Source organism: Emys orbicularis, chromosome 11 (genome assembly GCF_028017835.1).
Source record: "Emys orbicularis isolate rEmyOrb1 chromosome 11, rEmyOrb1.hap1, whole genome shotgun sequence".
NCBI classification, from domain to species: domain Eukaryota; kingdom Metazoa; phylum Chordata; order Testudines; family Emydidae; genus Emys; species Emys orbicularis.
The window spans coordinates 31,043,949-31,063,320 of NC_088693.1; positions in this window are offsets into that span (position 1 = coordinate 31,043,949).

Here is a 19,372-nt window from a genome sequence, read left to right on the forward strand (position 1 = left end):
TGTTGACTTAGAGCTGTCTACACCGGGAGTTAGGTCAGTGCAGGTACATCTCTCAGGGGTGTGGATTTTTCACCACAGAGAACCCCAGAGCAGCCATCCTTATAGCCAGGACCCTGCATAGTTCACATCAGTAATAGAACCCATCCCCACTGTGGAACTGTACTTCAGAATCAAATCTTTCATTAATATAGGTGTATGTACATTTCTAGCCCAGTTAGTAACAAATATAACCTTGAAAACGTGTACTAACAAACTGTGGTGACTGCCAGAGTCTACAGGCAGCTTGAAACAACAGCTATGACAAGTCTCAACTACCTCATTCATTTCAATAGACTGAAATAATTAACAATGTTGACATTTAAATTGTCATCTTTAGGTTTCAGAGTTAACAATGCTGATCTTTTAAATGGATATATTAATTGCATTTACTTATACCCTAATTCCAGTCTGCCCCCTAATCCACCCCAGGGGTCAAAAGCCCCAAATGCCTGCTACTCAGCTGGAAAAACGTAAAGTTTTGCTCATGTGCTTTGCTGGAGTGTGACCAGAGAGCAAAGAATTTTGAAGACTCAAGCCTCAACTGAGCATCTGGCCCTTAACCTCAGAAAAACATCGGAGCTCAGTCTAGCAATACTGTATTATACCGGATATTAGACTAAGCTAATATTTAGGAAGCAGATCTTTTATTTTATTTATTTAACATAGGTAACATCTACTGATTCCTTTAAATTGGCATTGACCATCTGAGACTCACTGCTCTTGCTAGCTGTTTTAATTTTAACTCAAGCTATGAATATCTTTTCTTGCCCCCTTATGAAAACAATGTGATTTGGTAACTTGTATATATTTCTTTTAATATACTGTAATGAAAGGAATGTCTATTCCATAGTGATTGGCACAGGATAGATGCCTGAATGGATAGAATGATCTATATCAGTGATTTTCAACCTGTGGTCCGTGGACCTCAGGGGTCCGCAGACAGAGGGCACGTCTTCACTACCCGCCGGATCGGCGGGTAGCAATCGGTCTATCGGGGATCGACTTATCGCGTCTAGTGAAGACGCGGTAAAATCGATCCCCGATGGCTCTGCCGTCGACTCCGGAAATCCACCGCGGCAAGAGGCGGTAGCGGAGTCGACGGCGGCGCGGCAGCGGTCGACTTGCCACCGTCCTCACAGCCAGGTAAGTCGACCTAAAATACGCCACTTCAGCTACGCTATTCACGTAGCTGAAGTTGCGTATGTTAGGTCGACCCCCCGCTGTAGTGTAGACCTAGCCTGTATCTAAGGGGTCTGCGAAAGGTGACTATGAAAATAACTTTTCAAGTCACAGAAAAGGCACTCAGTTTTTCTGATCAAAAGTATGTGAATACCCCCACCTACAGGTCAAAACCCAGAAGTGTTGTCATTACCATAGAAGCCCACAGTGTAACGCCCTCTGAAAATTTCCATTACATGCATCCGAAGAAGTGGGCATTCACCCACGAAAGCTTATGCTCCAATACATCTGTTAGTCTTAAAGGTGCCACAGGACTCTCTGTTGCTTTCTCACACTGCGTCAAATGCCATGCCGAGCACGTGCAACAACATTTATAGTTTAATTCTGTTCAGTCCGTTTTCAGTCTAAGACTTCTATGGAAGGGGTTCCGCACCTCCATTTGAAATTTTGTAGGGGTCCACAAATGAAAAAAGTTTAAAAACCACTGATCTATATATTGAACTTGTGCATTATTTTTAAATTAATTTTTATATCTGCTTGTAATATACACTTCAGTGTACCATCTTTTTCTAAAGGATGTTCTTTTTTATCATCTAGATAAAATAGTTACAGTTAGGGCTGTGGAGTGAATGTAAATATATATCAATTAAACTGTTTGTAGATTTACAGATACACCACAAGTTTGGTATGGACCAAAGTCTGATTAGCATTCTTACTTTGTTTGCCACTTTGTAATCTATGTATGATTATTTACAAAGAATTACATGGGATGGGGTTGGTTTTGCTTTTAAAAAAGAGCTATACTCTTGTTTCAAAAGAAAAACCATAGTAAGTTCTTCAGTGCCGAGATTGTCTCTTACTGTGTGTATGTACAACACTTAGCACAGAGGCTCTGATCTCAGATGGGCCTCTAGGCACCACTGTAATACAAATATAATACAAACACCAAGAGCTCAGAATTCGTGAGCAATCTGCCAGTGTCAAAGCTGTGTATTGTTGGAGAAAAGGAGATTGCAGTTTTGGGGGCACCATGCTAACCATATGAAAACTTTTATTCTAGAAGGTATGAAAATTACTTTGACTGTACCCCTTTAATTTGATGTAGCAGGCCTATATTTTATTCTGTGTTGCCCAAAGATTGCACCTGTGATCTGTCAGTATTCTTCTTTGCTACTTTTTTATATTAAGTAATAATATAATAACTAATAAATTTACAAACAATCTGAATAAAATTTGAGATGAACTGAGATGATTATAGTTGTGAGGAAATAATTTAAACAATTCATTTGTGTGATCCAAACTAGCTAATAAAGCACCTTCTTTTTTTCAGAAAAATCTTTTTTGGTCAAGTGATCAAGAAGCCCAAAAGCTTATCTTAAGAGATGTAAACTATGTGTATTGATTGGCATTCCAGATGAGACATCACCCCCATTGTGGGAGGCAGCATGATCTGAAGGAGCGCAAACAGGGTTGAGAAGTCACGTTTCATGTACAGATTGATACATGCACTCAGATACCTTGCTGGTGGTGGGTGCATTGAAAATACATTGCTAGAGAGGCAGAAATCCTGGATTTTGTTAATACAAGTGGCAGCACCATAGCAGCAGTTTGGTTAGTTCTCAGCTTGCTTCCTGTTTCAGAGATATCCAGCCTAGATGATTTTTCTTTCCCCCAGAGATGAGGGAATTTCTGGTCAATCTCGATTTATTATTTAAATTAATCTATTTAGCACAGTAAATGTTCAAGGTGCTTGGCACATCCCCTGCCCAAAGGAATTTACAAACCAAGATAAATACAACAAACAAGTACAAGACTAGACAAGGGAGAACAGCCCAAATGAGGAGAGCTTATAGGTGAAGAGAAGAAAGGCTACTTGGCAAAGGTGGATTTTAATAGAAATAAATAAATAAATTCCTCCACCTAGCTCTTACAGAGCACTTTTCATATGCAGTTCTTAAAGTATTTTACAGAGGTGGTCTGTATCATTATCCCCATTTTTTACAGGAGGGGACACGCAGACAGTGGCAGAGCCAGAACTAGAACCCAGGATCTGAAGGAAGAGAAAGAAATGGATTGGGAGGGAAAAGACAGAGACAGGAATTGGGTGATTGCTCCATGCAAAAGCAAGAAAGAAAGAAGTGCAAGAAAGAATCAAGAGGTGGTGACATGTATAGGAGGAGTAAGTAGTGAGCAAGAGAGCAGAAGGAAATGACATCAGGGAGGGAGGTGTGTGGGGGGGTGAAGCTTGAAGGTGCTGACAAGGACCTCAGATTTAATGTAGTATGAGACCGGAAGGGATTTGAGGCGGCTGGTGATGTGGAGTGAGTGATAGGAGAAAGATGGCTTTAGCAGCTGTGTTTTGACTAGACTGGAATGGGGAAAAGGAGCTGGAAAGAAGCTTTTGCTAACCAAAGCAAGGACAAGGGACTTAACAGTAGGAGTGGTCAGGAAAGGGCATATTTGTTGATGTTCAAGAAGAAGATAAGAAGTTACAAGCCTTAATCAAACAGACTGAATATAAGGAGGGAAGGAGAAAGATGAGCCAAAGATTACACTGAGGTTGAAAGCTTGGGAGATGGGAATGGTGACATTTTTATTTTACCCGTGTCCCTCTCTTTCTTCCTCTGTCTTTCACTTTGTCTTTTCTTTCTAGAGCATCCACCCATACATGTAATAAGCCTCTAATAAGATCTGATCTCCTGGCAGCATCTCCACACTACAGTAAGAGTAGCTTCAGAAAGCTGGGTTGCCTACATGATCCATGACACTCTGCATTGCCATAGAGACTGAAAGAGTTGCAGAAGGAGGTAGGATTTCCCCAATACTAACTTCTCCCTACTATTACTCACACCTTCTTGTCAACTGTCTAATGGGCCACTCTCTTACAATTTCAAAAGTTATTTTTCCTCCTTTGGTATCCTGCTGTTAATTGATTTCTCTTGTTAGACTGACCTAACACATGGGAAAGCACCCCCATCCTTTCATGTATTTATACCTGCTCCTGTATTTTTTACTTCATACATCTGATGAAGTGGGTTCTAGCCCACGAAAGCTTATGCCCAAATAAATTTGTTAGTCTCTAAGGTGCCACAAGGACTCCTCATTTTAGAAGGAGGCAGGGTCATTTTCCAAGTGCCAGATCTGATTTGTCAAGACCTTACAGGCTGCAGTGTGCCACACGCAGCCCATGGTTCTATTTCACTGGTCTACAATTTTTGAGAAGTCGTCTGCTTCAGAGATAAAATGTGCTATTTATTATGTATTTTGATTTGCTGGAGTCAAATATGACAATTAAAACAACTGGTTGGCTACTGTTGCTAAGATATTTAAGTTTTTACATTTTATGTCTATCTATATTGTGTAGATAGAGTTTTAATCATAAATTGTAAAGCTAGGTCTTTTCATGTGTTTATGGTTGCTTTACATGATAATATTTCACCTGCCCTGTTTATGTAACACTTTAAAAATCAGCAAAAGGGTTATATAAATAAAATTTATTATGAAACAAAAGGCAAAAAACTATTCTGTACATAGTTTAGTCCTAGTCAGTGTCTACTCGGCGCTTCTTGGCTTGTCTCTTGTATTCATTAAATGGAGCATCTCTTGTCACTGTCCAGCAATAGTCTGCAAGCATTGATGGGCTCCATTTGCCCTGATAGCGTTTCTCCATTGTTGCAATGTCCTGGTGAAATCGCTCGCCGTGCTCGTCGCTCACTGCTCCGCAGTTCGGTGGGGAAAAAAAATATAGATTAGATTGCAAAAAAATGTATCTTTAGTGACATATTGCAACCAAGGCTTTTGTATGCCTTGAGGTTTTCCACCAACAACCTGTAGTTGTCTGCCTTGTTGTTTCCGAGAAAATTTATTGCCACTAACTGGAAGGCTTTCCAGGCCGTCTTTTCCTTGCCACGCAGTGCATGGTCAAATGCATCATCTCGAAGAAGTTCACGAATCTGAGGACCAACAAAGACACCTACTTTATCTTAGCTTCACTTAACCTTGGAAATTTTCCACGGAGATACTTGAAAGCTGCTTGTGTTTTGTCAATGGCCTTGACAAAGTTCTTCATCAGACCCAGCTTGATGTGTAAGGGTGGTAACAAAATCTTCCTTGATTCAACAAGTGGTGGATGCTGAACACTTTTCCTCCCAGGCTCCAATGACTGTCGGAGTGGCCAATCTTTCTTGATGTAGTGGGAATCTCTTGCACGACTATCCCATTCGCAGAGAAAACAGCAGTACTTTGTGTATCCAGTCTGCAGACCAAGCAAGAGAGCAACAACCTTCAAATCGCCACAAAGCTGCCACTGATGTTGGTCATAGTTTATGCACCTCAAAAGTTGTTTCATGTTGTCATAGGTTTCCTTCATATGGACTGCATGACCAACTAGAATTGATGGCAAAACATTGCCATTATGCAGTAAAACAGCTTTAAGACTCGTCTTCGATGAATCAATGAACAGTCTCCACTCATCTGGATCGTGAACGATGTTGAGGGCTGCCATCACACCATCGATGTTGTTGCAGGCTACAAGATCACCTTCCATGAAGAAGAATGGGACAAGATCCTTTTGACGGTCACGGAACATGGAAACCCTAACATCACCTGCCAGGAGATTCCACTGCTGTAGTCTGGAGCCCAACAGCTCTGCCTTACTCTTGGGTAATTCCAAATCCCTGACAAGGTCATTCAGTTCACCTTGTGTTATGAGGTGTGGTTCAGAGGAGGAGGATGGGAGAAAATGTGGGTCCTGTGACATTGATGGTTCAGGACCAGAAGTTTCATCCTCTTCCTCGTCTGACTCAAGTGAGAATGATTCTGGTGCATCAGGAACCGGCAGTCCTTCTCCGTGGGGTACTGGGCGCATAGCTGATGGAATGTTTGGATAATGCACAGTCCACTTTTTCTTCTTTGACACACCTTTCCCAACTGGAGGCACCATGCAGAAGTAACAATTGCTGGTATGATCTGTTGGCTCTCTCCAAATCATTGGCACTGCAAAAGGCATAGATTTCCTTTTCCTGTTCAACCACTGGCGAAGATTTGTTGCACAAGTGTTGCAGCACATGTGTGGGGCCCACCTCTTGTCCTGATCTCCAAATTTGCAGCCAAAATAAAGGTGATAGGCTTTCTTAACCATAGTGGTTATACTGCGCTTTTGTGATGCAAAAGTCACTTCACCACAAACATAGCAGAAGTTATCTGCACTGTTCACACAAGTACGAGGCATCTCTGCTCACTTTGGCTAAACAGAAATGTGTCCCTTTGCAAAATCAAACACTTACAAATAAGAGAGCACGACACTGTATGATTTCTAGAGCTGATATAGGGCAATTTGTTCAGCAGAGTGATGTAAGCTTCGTTATGATTGCATCATCCATGACTTCTAGGAATAACATGATGCAATTCATATCATGTATGACGCAATACCAGCTTCAGATTGCATCATTCATTGTTTTGCCTAAAAAGCAAGTACTGTCCAAACCCAGTCATAGATTTATTCATAGATCCAGTCAAAGATGTATTTTAGTCATTTCTGGTTTAAATTGAGATCCCTTCCCTTTATAACTCACTTATCCTCCGCCATTCCCAAGTCAAGGGTCATATATACTGACCCAATAGCATATCTTGAAAACTAGAGCCAATCAACAATTTTAAGCATCATTTTCGTTCTCAGTGACCCAGAATTAGTAAAGTTTGACTACATTTATTTCAGAAGCATTTTGGCTGTAGAGCAGTGTTTTGTGCACAAAGACATATCTTTACTTGTTGATCCATTATGACTTGCCCCATTTTTTCCAATCTGCCTAACTAAAGATCCCGTGATTGAAGGGAAGGTGACCTGCAAGCCCACAACCTTGTCTTTGACCCAAGTAAAAAAAAAAAAAAAATCCTTATGATTTTTCTTACATGTATTGTAATGTTTGGCCCCTAGGGTCTTTAATATATATTTTAATTTAGTTCATTAATTTGCTACTGCAGCTTATTTTCCTACCTTTCAAAAAGGGTTTCCAACTTTGAGAGACAAACACTCCACTCCCCTCCCTTCCCACCTCACAGTGCTACATCCTCAGTTTCAGAACACCCTCCGGATGCAGAGAAAAAGCATTACAGGCATATTCAGGGCGGGGACGGACATAATAGATGTATTTGAGAGTTAAACTACATCTTAAAAAACATATGTATGTCTCTCTTTCTCCAGAAAATTAGAGAAGAAGATTTTTGATAAGCAGTGCGAATGTGCTTAGTTTTGATGCACTAGGTAGTAGCATCCAGTGCAATAGGTTATCATACTTGCTTCGCACTTATGGTGACCTGGGATCTGCTTCTTCACTGCTTTACATTTTGTGTAGTCATCTGCATCTGGGCAGAGTCAGTGTAAAATGCACAAGGAAAGCAGCAGTGCAGAAGGGAGGCACCTGGTGTCCAATCCTTATTCCAGGTCACAAGAAAATGTGTATTGAAGATAAGATTACCATCAAATACTGCTACACATTTTAGTACAATAGGTGACAAGGTAGGACCAGGCCTGTAACAGCAGGGGACAGGATACAGAAGGACTGGCATAGCTGCATGGAGAAAACTTGCACAATATTTTCCTGCCGGTCCTAGTTCAAGACATCAGTATTAGTTCCTTACATTGGTGAGTAAAAATGTAAATACATATTCAAAACACAGAAAACCTGAAAGTGATAGCAGTTATCATATAGACCACAAGATGGCAAGCTTTAGCATCCGTTTAAAGGAGGCTGCATTGCAAACACCCTGTACAGAGTATAATGTTAAACGACCATATCTTGGTTTTTAAAATGCTTTGGGTCTTAAAAAGAAGAGTGGCCCCAAAAAGTAGGGCATGAAAAAAAGAGTGGAGCTGGCTTGTCATACAAAAATAATTGCAACCCCTATCAAATTAAGCAATACTAAAAGTTTCCTTACAATCCAATTACGTAAAATCTTTAGTTTACAAAAGCAACTAGGTTTTTTTTAATAGTAACACCTGATGTAAAATTGTCAAACAAGCAAAAGCCCAGTGACAGAACTGTGTATCCAAAGAGCTAACAGCCATGAATTATTATATCAGGTGGTTGACTTGAAAGGGGTGTTACTAAAATTACAGTAATGTCTCTGCACCAGACTATGGCTCCCTGTTCAAATCTGGGAGTACACATTATTCTGACAGTAATCCCATTGAAATCAATGGGACTAGAGCAAGGGATTACTTAACATAAGTACGGGTGGCAGAATCTGGCCCTCTGCAAAAGGGATTTCAGAGCAGTTTTCATAATACATTAGCAGATCCTGGCAAAGAGAATGATAGTAATCAGCCCAGAAGGGCATTTTGCTCATGGAGATGATTTATTTACTCAGTGCAGAAATCTCTGCTGAAAACTGTGTGGTGCCTGTAGTAAACCCAGCGGATCCCCCCCATCTCTCATATCTCTAGTCATTTGATTTTCAGATTGCTTTAATTGAACATACACCACCATGGGCTTTGAACAAAAATGAAAGGGACAAGTACATGATGTTTCAATAAATACACTAGTGAAGGAGTCAGTAGAAACACTGAAGAGATAAGAGTCCATGTCAACTCAATCTGCACATCTTAAACATATGCCACTACATTATCAAAGCAGCATGCAGGGATTTGGCTGTGCAGTTCCTATTAACTTTAATGGGGAGTCATGTGGCTAAAACCCTATGCTCCACTTTGAAAATACACTTGACGTGTGGATGTGACTGCTTCATCTGTGTGCTCCATAAACCACCCAGCGTTTAGGTTTTCATTAATCTAACTGCGGTTAGATTCTGTTTTTAAAGGAAATGCTTTCTGATTTGCCCATGGAAACATTTCTAACACTGGTTCCTGACTAAGAATCCAAGGAAGAAGGAAAGAAAGAAGAAATCCATCACCCACAATGTTAGCATAAGCTCCACTTAGAATTTGGACATCCAGCCCCACCACTGTGGCAGATAAAGAAAAAATACGTGATGGAGGAGGGAACTGCATGAGGAAGGAAAAGATTTAAGATTCCTTTATGGAAGAGAAACTCTCCAATTTCCAAAGTAGTTTTCCAGTACAGAAACCCTCCCATGTCTCAGCTACAGATGGTCTGGGTAGGTTTGGTGCTAGCCCAAATCTAATCCAGAGCCTATCATTTGGGTTGAAGGCCAGATCAGGGCTTCAGAATCAGTATAGATCTCATGACAGTGAGATCTTACAAGTTGCTCCTGCTAGACTGCAGCCACATAAAAAACTGGGACCAGAAGAGAGACCTCATCCAGTTTGGGATCTGACCCAGAGCCAAAACAGGAAGGGAATCAAATCTGAACACCCAGCCCCCCCCCCCCCCCCCCATATGAATGGGTTTGGATTCAAGTGTCTGATTTAGCCCATCTCTAATTTGGAGGGAGGACAGTCTTCCAACACCCCATGGTTACACACTTACCCTCCCCAGGAACAGTGGTGTTTATCAAGATGCAGACTACTTAGAAAGCAGAGGGTGTGATAGGAGAACCCTTAATCTGAAAGGCTAGACATGTTCTAGGGCTCAGAGGCTTATTGCTTAGTTAATTATGTTAGATCCCTGGCTGTAAGGCAGAATTCATGTACTGGAGCCAAGCTGGGAAAATGAAACATGTACAAAACAAAACCGTGGGCGATATTTTTCTAGTTTTCAGCTCCTTCCTCAGCAGTATGAAGGGCCCCTGCACTGCTGAGCCAGTGTGGGTTCTACTGTATAGAGGCAAGGCTAGGATTTTGGGAAGGGTACACAGCAGATACTCATGGTTTGTGTGGTAAAGCCTTATTCCATTAGAGTGCCCCCATTGTCTGTATGTCATGGGATCGGGGGTACAGCAGGGGTGAGGCCAGTGGATCTGCTGCTACATGGATCAATCCACAACATCTCTGCCTTCCTCTTTGTGGGTCAGGGGCTCATACTGCACCACCACTGCTAGTCCAGAGCTGATGGCAAGTTCTTCTCCCATTAGGCGCCTTGTGAAGATCACCAGCACACACAGCACACTTCCTGAGAAAAGTCTTGATCCTGCTCCTATTCAAGTCCTTCAAATGCATCAGTGGTGCAGGGTTATGCCTAAAAGGTGGATCCAGAGTCCTAGGCTAAAGTCCATTATCTTTTGACAATACATGGCTATAAAAAGGATTGTGACAGTGACAGGCTCTGTCTTTTTGTGAAGGAGCGCTGGCTGGAAATCGCTTTCCTTCCAGAGACATATCAACTCTACCATTAAGATTTCATTGCAGGATCAAATCAGACAAGGAAATGAACCTTGAGTGCACAAAATTGGTTGAAACGCAAATCTCCATTTGTCATTGGTAATTAACGACAAACATAGCAAAGAAAGCTATGAAATCCATTACAAATGTGACAAGTTGTTCTTTATCAGAATTGTTGGGTGCCAACTATCTATCACGAGCGCTTGACAGAGACTTAGTGGCAATCCAGATATTGAGCACTGCTATGGAGGAGAGAAGGCCAAGGGAGAAAGCTAGACAAGATGGAAAAGAGAGTCAGGGCATCAGGGTAAGGATGAAGTAAAGGAGGCTCCTCCTCTTCCCTTTTGCTCAATAGTTAGGGACAAATGGGGAGGAAGTAGCTTGGCACTGGAAGGGCACAGGCAGGAAAGGTTGGGGGGGAAATGGGAACATTCTTCCTCAACGTTTTTTTGTTTTTTCCCTTCCACCACACATTTTTGAATTTCAAAGTTTTTCAACCAATTCTAGTCTACCTCCAGTTAAAAGGGCAGGAGGGAGTGGGTCAACATGGCTCCTGAACATGAATGGGGGCAGCCATTTTAAGCATTTGATATTAATTCAGACTGGATTTTGCAATCAAATGGGTCTGAACATAAGTCCAACCTAAGGCCTGGACTCAGGCTCATATCAGGAAAGGGGTGCAAAGAGTGCCCATAAGTGAGTGATAGGAAGATTGTGATAAGCCTAGATACTGTACATTTTTTTCCTCTTTAATCTAAGGTTTTATACTGTGAATACCCATCCCTGTGGTATTCAAGCCCTTGACTGGTAATAACATGGCTACAATAGAGGGTGGAGGCTGGGAAGAATCAGGCATAGGAATGTTGCAGCTGTGTGTTGTGTTTTTGTTTCCTTGTTCCGTTTGATAAAGAGTTTGTGTAATGAATAGTGTGTCTTCAGGGTGTCCTCTGACACAACACATGCCTCTTTGGACTTCCAGTACAACTGCAAAATCCCCATGGCAATCATTGCTGGGCACGAAGGAAAAGGAGAGGGATTGTTAAGGATGCTCGTGTTTGTAGATAGCTGGATATTTTTTTTATGAAGATGAAAGAGGCTGTTAATATTTATAGGTAGAAGGTCCAAAGATTGCACTATGCTCAAAAACATTACAGGGGGGGGGTGTCTCTTGAACAAAAAATAGCTGGAAATGATTCTTTCAAAAGACACCTTTGTAACACTGAATATTTAAGATTACTTCCCATTCAGCTCCATACAGGGCTAAGCAGCTTGTCAGAGTTCAGCAAGTAAATAGGTATTATAATGGAACTGAAGAGGCTGAGTTTATCTGACTCATTTTCCTCACACATTCCAGTGTGTGCGCGCACTTGTGTGCGGCTCACTGACTGAAGCAATTGATAAAGCCCCAACTGACCTCAAGAGCAGATAATTTATTGCGGCTGGATTGCTCTTGGAAAATGATTAAACTTTGTAATATTTATGTTGCCCTGGAAGCAAATATGTTAACTGAGTATTTTTTCAAATGTGCTGGATTGTCCATAGAGTAGTACAGTAATGGGAGAGTCTAATATCACTTTAGATAATTAGGCTATGTGCTCTAGAGAGTGACTGATCTGCCATACAGTACCTAAATTCACTTTCTCAAAATATTTGTGGAGTGGCACCTGATTGCCATATGGACCTTTTAAAGGCCCCAGTGAGAAAGTGAACCTATGAACCTAGTCCACCATTCACACCTGGGGCTAGGTGCTCAGGGCCTGTCTACACTTTTGGGTAAATGCACTTTGCAGGGCTGTGATTTCTAAATCACTCCAGTGGGCTGCAACTTCATTAGTCCACATAGACCCTGTGTGAACACTGAAGGTTCCCTAGCATGCATTGACATAGTAACGTTTCAAACAGCACCACATAAAAGTGCACTAGGAGGATCTATACAGACCAATTAGTGCACAACATCTTAGTTTGCTTCAGAACTCACACCTCTTAGCCTCCATTACCTCACCATGTAGACAAGCCTCCAGGTGCATCTAAGTGAGACTGATTGCTCCTGAGGAGAGGTGCAGCTATAGTCAGGGGCTGGTTCAGGTTGCCAGTGATGGGCAAATCTAAGCAGGTGAGGAGGTTCACTTAGGCTGTACATCCATAATTTCAGCATCTTATTTAGAGGCTTCTAGCCCCTTTAGGTTAAATTCATGTCAGACTCCAGGACAGAGCCATCAGGAGGGCCATTGCCCTATCCCATCTTTTGAATGCTGAATTAAGACAGACAACCAAAACTCGCCAGTTTCTTCTTTTGGTTTTCACACTCAGCCCTCAGGGTTTTTGGTTTTTTTGATTGTTTGTTTTTTGGGGTGGGAGGGTAGAGAGAGGGCTTGCTGTACAGAAGAGGGGGAGCTGAGGCAGCTAGCAAGATGGGGGAAAGTGTTTAGATTAGAGCAGCAGGGCATATGGGAAGAGAGAAGGGCTTTATATTAAAAACAGAACATGGAACTAAAACCATGGACCTGAGATCATTGCCTCAGACACTTGGCTTGCCAGTCTATCCCTTTCCCACAGCACTAGGCTGTCTTCTCTATTTAGACTGTAACCTCTTTGGAGCAGGGACTTTCTTTGTATGATTTCTGTACAGTGCCCCATGGCACTATCACAATATAAAAATAATAATACTTGGTGTCACAATATATCAGCTTCAAGCCAATATTCCCTGATTTCATCTTAGATCCAGAACAGTGGGATGACATGTCTAGTGGTACTTCCGTCCCAGATGAAACTAAGGCAACATACAAAGAATGAAAACGACAAGCAAAACAAACTAAACTCTCAGTCCTTGTACACGTTCAAGTCTGACTCATGTTCTGTGAGAATGTACCTGTTAGTTCTATTTTATTGTAACAACTCACCCATTTCTATGATAAATTTATATGCTTCTCTTAGGGGCATTTTAACATCATTTGTTTCAGATAAAAAAACCCATCAAGAACATTTAGATCTGGACAAATGAAGTTACAAAACTAGAACAATGTTAGATTATATTAAATACCTCAGATGCTCTGGAGGATTTAAGTCAAGAAAGAGAAATGAGTCGCTGCTTAATAATCCAACTAATATAAACATGGAAAAGCAAGATGGATTCATATCCTCCAGCTAACAAGGTTTGCTGTGACTTTGGTGTTAGATCTCACACAATGATCAGGTTGGAAGCTTGAATGGAGTCCTATCTAAATGCCATCATGTTGCCTGTAGGGGATAATGATTGAGTGCCTCCTATTCAATCACCACTTTCTCCTGAATCAACTACTAACTCAAAACCACTTCATAGTGTTAGGAGGCACCATGGTGGTGGAATTGTTCAGTTTTGGGTAAGACCTAAAACTACAGTCCTGAGTACTTGTGATCATTAAATGTCTTCACTTTTTTTAAAGACATTCTCTTTGATCCCACCTGTCAGCTCAGCGGTGATGATGGGGCTGAATGAAGTCTTTCCACCATTTTCTGTCTTGTACTATCTTCACAGCTTTGTTCTTCTGAGAAGTTAACATGGTCCTTGTTTTTCTGGGCAACGACTGAACCAGCATGCTTTAGTTTAGTTTTCCCAACAGTAGAGGGTTGTAATCCAGATGTCTTGGTCAAATCACAGCATGTGTAATTACTGTATTGCAGTCAACATGCCTTTCCATGACTGCTTAATCCAGGGGATGACTTCAGGAGATTCAGTATAGTGACATTAGGTAGCACAAGCTGCACTAAGTAGTCTGGGAGTTAGAGACAACTACATGCTCTTGTTGGACTCCAATGGTCTCAATAAAGAATCCCCTTTATAATGTATTATAGAAGAGTCCTGTATCCTCTCTTGTATAAGGCATGTTACAATTAAATTCTACCAACCTAAATTGCCCTGGGGTTTTCACTGGATATGGTATTCTTAATCACTGCCTGTCTTAAAGTGGTTGTGTTGCTGTGCACTGTTAAACAGCTGCCACATTCCAACCCAGAGCAGACTGCATTTCGGTGACAGGGGAAGCATTTGATTTAGGCATTACAGTAGAACCTCAGAGTTACAAACACCTCAGGAATGGAGGTTGTTCATAACTCTGAACAAAACATTATGGTTGTGCTTTCAAACGTTTACAACTGAGCATTGACTCAATACAGCTTTGAAACTTTACTATGCAGAAGAAAAATGCTGCTTTCCTTTTTTTTTTTTTTTTTGGTAGTTTATGTCTAAACACAGTACTGCACTTGCTTTTTTTAAAAATCTCTGCTGCTGCCTGATTGTGTACTTCTGGTTCCAAACAAAGTGTGTGGTTGACTAGTCAATTCGTAACTCTGGTGTTCATACTTCTGAGGTTCTACTGTATTTGTAAAGACATTTGATTGGCTTTCACTTATTGTGCTAAGAAAAGGCTTGACAAAGTTATTGTTTGATGGGATAGTTTTCTTTCCTTGAAAGCAGGAACTCAGTTCCATTTATTACATCTTCTTCACTCCCTACAGTCTCCACACTGTAAAGAAACCAGAAAGTATTCTCCATAATTGAACTCTCAAATGCAGACAAGCCAGGATGTAAGTAAGGCTCTTTATTAATTCAGACCATAGCAATCAATACTTGCAGAACTCACTAATACCTCCTAGGACTACTGATCAACAAAATAATTAAGTTGAACATTTTGATTAGAAATATTTAAATTTGAGAGAAACAGTGCACAAAGATAGAGTGTAATAGGCTCTAGGGTTGGATCTACTTCAGAGGAACAATAGGGGTGAAATCCTGGCTCCACTGACTTTACAGCCAGGATTTCACCCTAAACCTTTAACAAAAAACAGAGGAGAAGAGGACTGAAGTCTAGAAACAGAAACCTTATACAAAGTGAGGCTGTGGGACAGATCCTCTGGTCCAGCTGCGCTGTGCTCAGCACAACTAAGGGCTAGGAGAGGTGGCAAAGACTCTGTAACATACAATACTCATCACCCATAGCACCCACTGATGTAAGGGTGCAGCGCTGCAAAGGGACCTCATCTTTGGCACCTCTTGCAGGTCATCTGCCTCTCATTGGATCTCCTGTGGCTCTGTCCTCCGGCCAAGTCATGTAAAGTTCAGTTTCCTTCCAAGGTAACAAGAAGGTCCAACTGAAAGTTCACAAAATGGTTCCAACATGAAAGAGCCTCCAGCCCCTTCTCTTGGGCTATTCCTCAGCCCATCCTTTGGGGTCAGTCTTCAGGTACTCCCTGGGCTCAATATTGCTTATGTTGGACTTGCATGCCCCTGCTTTAAGGGCTGGTAGAAGAACCCAGGGTTCCAGCCCAGAGACCCTGTAGTAAGCAGCAAGGTCTGCTTCTCCAGATATGCTGCTGTTTCCCTGGGCTTCTTCCTTACCTCCAAGCCTTCTTGTGCTACTTCTCCACAGTCTGTGCTTAACACAGCCTCATTTTGGTTCTCAGGCCTTTAGCTTCTCTCTTCTCTACTGAACTCATAAGTCTTCCCCCCCTCAGGCTTTACTTTTACTGATCCTACCTCAGGGCCTCCCCTACAGGAACTTAACCTACTTCCTGTAGATCCTCCTAGTTAGGTTCTTGTCTGTTTAAACCCTGTCTCAGAGCTCTCCACTGACCTGCTCCCTGGGGGGTTCTCTCTGCAGTATGCTGTCACCTTAGCAGTCTCTCCCTGCTGAGTTCCTACCACTCCCAGTTCCTTATAAGGCCCAGGTGCCTAATTATCTTTACCTTGCTCCATCTCCTCTGTCAGGAGGCAATCAGTCACAGGGGCACTAATGGGCGCTTAACCCCTCGTCTAACAGGTGATGGGAATAACCCGTCACAGGTACTTTAAAACTACCTTTGTGGCCCCAGTACAGCAGTCCAATCTGCACTGTCCCAGAGCTTCAAGATTGTTGTCCTTTGTTCCTGAGTAGCTGTTTTGCAGCTGGGGGTCTACAGAGTGTAAGGATGCCCAGCTACATTGCCTTTTCCTCTTCATTACCTCACTACAAGAAGGTGGAGCAGGTGAGGTCAGTGTAGAAGCAAATACAGCTGCTCTATATGACTCAGAGTTTCCCATGTGCCGGGGGAATCCCCAAGGATTCACCACCTACTCAGGGGCAATTCTTAAAGGCTTTAGGACTATTTTGCACTGGAGCAATGCAAAGGACTTGGATTGGGGCCAATGGCTCTAAAACATTAATTCTTATTGGGCAACAGCTTATAAAAAGATTTCTCTTTTAGCCTCCTATAATGCTACAGATGAGCAAAGAGGTTTATTTACTCCCAAAGGATTGGTCCTGTGCTTTATTTGATGGCGCTTAAATTATTGTTTTTATAAACATAATTAAGACATTTAAAAACATATTTTCATATATACTGCAGTGCAATTAGCATTCAGGTGACAGATTATATGGTTTTACATTCAAATGCAAGACGCTTAACAATTCTGTTTCCACAGCACTTATTACAACTATCTGATCGCTCTTTCCTTTGATCTTTACCTTTCAGCATCCCAATGCTAAAAGTTATCAAGTATTGTTCACATTCTTCTATTTCAGAAATACACAGTATAGTTAGAAACAGGCTCTGCGCTGGCTATTGACTAGAGCAAGAGTGCACATGATAGTGGATCAGACAGAGGGGGACATGTAACCCATGAGACCAGTGGGTTACACATGCAAATAACAGTGCCACATACAGGACCTGATTTTCCAGTGTCTTGGCTCTTTTAGTGACATTTGCTTTTGCGCAAAGCAGGTGTAAAATGTTTCCAGATCAGAATGGATAGTGATTTATGCCAGGTAGTGATGGAGCTGAAAATCAGAGGCAGAGGCAAAATGCCTGAGCCAAAGGTCAAACAAGAGTCAGAGCCAAAATTGGAGCCAAGAGTCAGAACCGAGTCAGGGAAAGCCATAGCAGAGCTGGGTCTGGGGCAGAAGCAAGGTTGGGACAGGGTTGGAACCAAGCAAGGATGCAGGAATAAGGCAGGGTCTGTCTCCGCAGCAGGCCAGGGACCTGTGGCTTGTCACACAGACAGCTTCCTGAAACTCCCTCCATGCTTAAATTATGAAGTCCGGGGGTGGCACTTTCTGTGGTACCGAGGGTTTACTGTGCATTGATCATGGCTGTGCCGTGGCTACCAGATGGAGGTCTGGTGAAAGTGTCAGTCACCCAGAGCCTTGACTGGGTTCTAGCCCACCGGATCCTTACGTCTCCCCACCTCTTCAAGGGTGTCCCTGGAGTGTCACTGGGCCAGGTTTGTTTGTGTGATCCCTGTGAAAATTATCCACCAGTTCAGGGGCATGGACATACTTAGCAGGTTCTCAGGACCACTTTTTGGGGCCATAGCCTCCCCAATCTATGAAATACCACAGCCTGCCCCATTTCAATTTGGAGTCCAATATGGCTTGGATGTCATATTCTTTGTGATCTTGAACCGGAACCAGCAGCAGCAGTGGCTGCATCCTGTTGGGGAATGGGTTTTCCATGTGTAGCTTTAGGAGGGAAACATGAAAGACAGGATGCATCTTGAGAGACCTAGGTAAGGAGAGTTTGAGCATAATGGAATTGATTTTCTGACACATTCAATAAGGTCTGAGGAACTGATGGTCTAATTTGTGAGATGGCCTGTTCGTGTGGAGATTTTTGGCAGATAGCCAATCCTTTCTGGCCCACTGAAAAAGTTGGTCTCTCCTATCTTCTATGGTCTGTGTACAGTTTGTAAGCCTTCTTGGCATCCTTGAGGTGGACTCTTACCTCTTCCTGAATATGGTAAATCTGCTGAACCAAGTTGGCCGTTGCCAGGTTCAGGGAGGCCATCAGTAGAGCAGGGTGGAATCGCAGGTGGAACCCTTACCTGGGAAAAGTGTGCTCTGCCCATGGAAGCATGGTTGGCATTATTGTGCATAAACTCAGGGTGAGGCTGGAGGCTAGACCAGTCATGTTGGTGATAGTTGACAGACCATTCTAGATATTGCTCTAAGACTTGATTCACTCTTCCTGTCCTGCCATCCCTCTGAGGGTGATAGGTCAAGGGGGCACAGGCTTGGACATCTAGTAACCAGAGGGCCTCACACCAGAAGCATGAGATGAACTGTGGCCCTCAATCTGAACTGACACTGTCAGGAAGCCCATGGAGGCAGATGACCTGAATCATTAGGAGCTGAGCAGCCTTCTTGGTGGAAGGCAAATGGTCAGAAGGGACAAAATCTTGATCAATTGATCCATGACCATCAATACTGGCATATAACCATTGGATTCAGAGAGTTCTACAATGAAGTACATGGTGACAGTGGTGCAGAGCCTGGACGGGGTTTCTAGGGGCACAAGGGTGCTAAGCAGCTTAGTGCATGGGAACTTGGTACAGGCGCACAGCTGGCTAGTGCTAGGAACCAGCATGCAGGCAGTCTGGCCTATTGGGAGGGGCTGGGAGAAGTGGTTGGGAGTCAAGTGGGAGTTGGTAACCAGAAGATGAGTCAGGATCAGAAGGCAATGGTCAGGAGCAGAGCGGAGCGTAGGGCTGGAGCCAGAGACAAGGCAAGGATCAGGCATGCAGCAGGAGCAAGGCAGGAACTGAGAGCAAGGGCAGGAATGAGGCAGAGCAGAATCTGGAAACAGGAGTTAGATGCAGATTTCAGGATTCAGGCAAGAGTGCGGTCCGATGTGGCAAGAACAGAGTCTGCATGGTTGCTTAGACAGCCCTTCTGGGTCACATCCTGGCGTAAGTAGTGGGTGCAAGCCAATCAGGCAACTGCACACCAGTGGTGTTCTGAAAGGACTTTCTGTGGGGCCTGACCTTCCAGGATTGATGAAGTGTTGCTTCATCTAGCTCCATTAGGGATGACGAGGGAGTCAGAGACCCAGCACCCCAACAACCCTGGGTTCTCAGCCTACCAAAACCGCAAATCTCCACCCTTGGATCCTTATAACAAGTGTTAA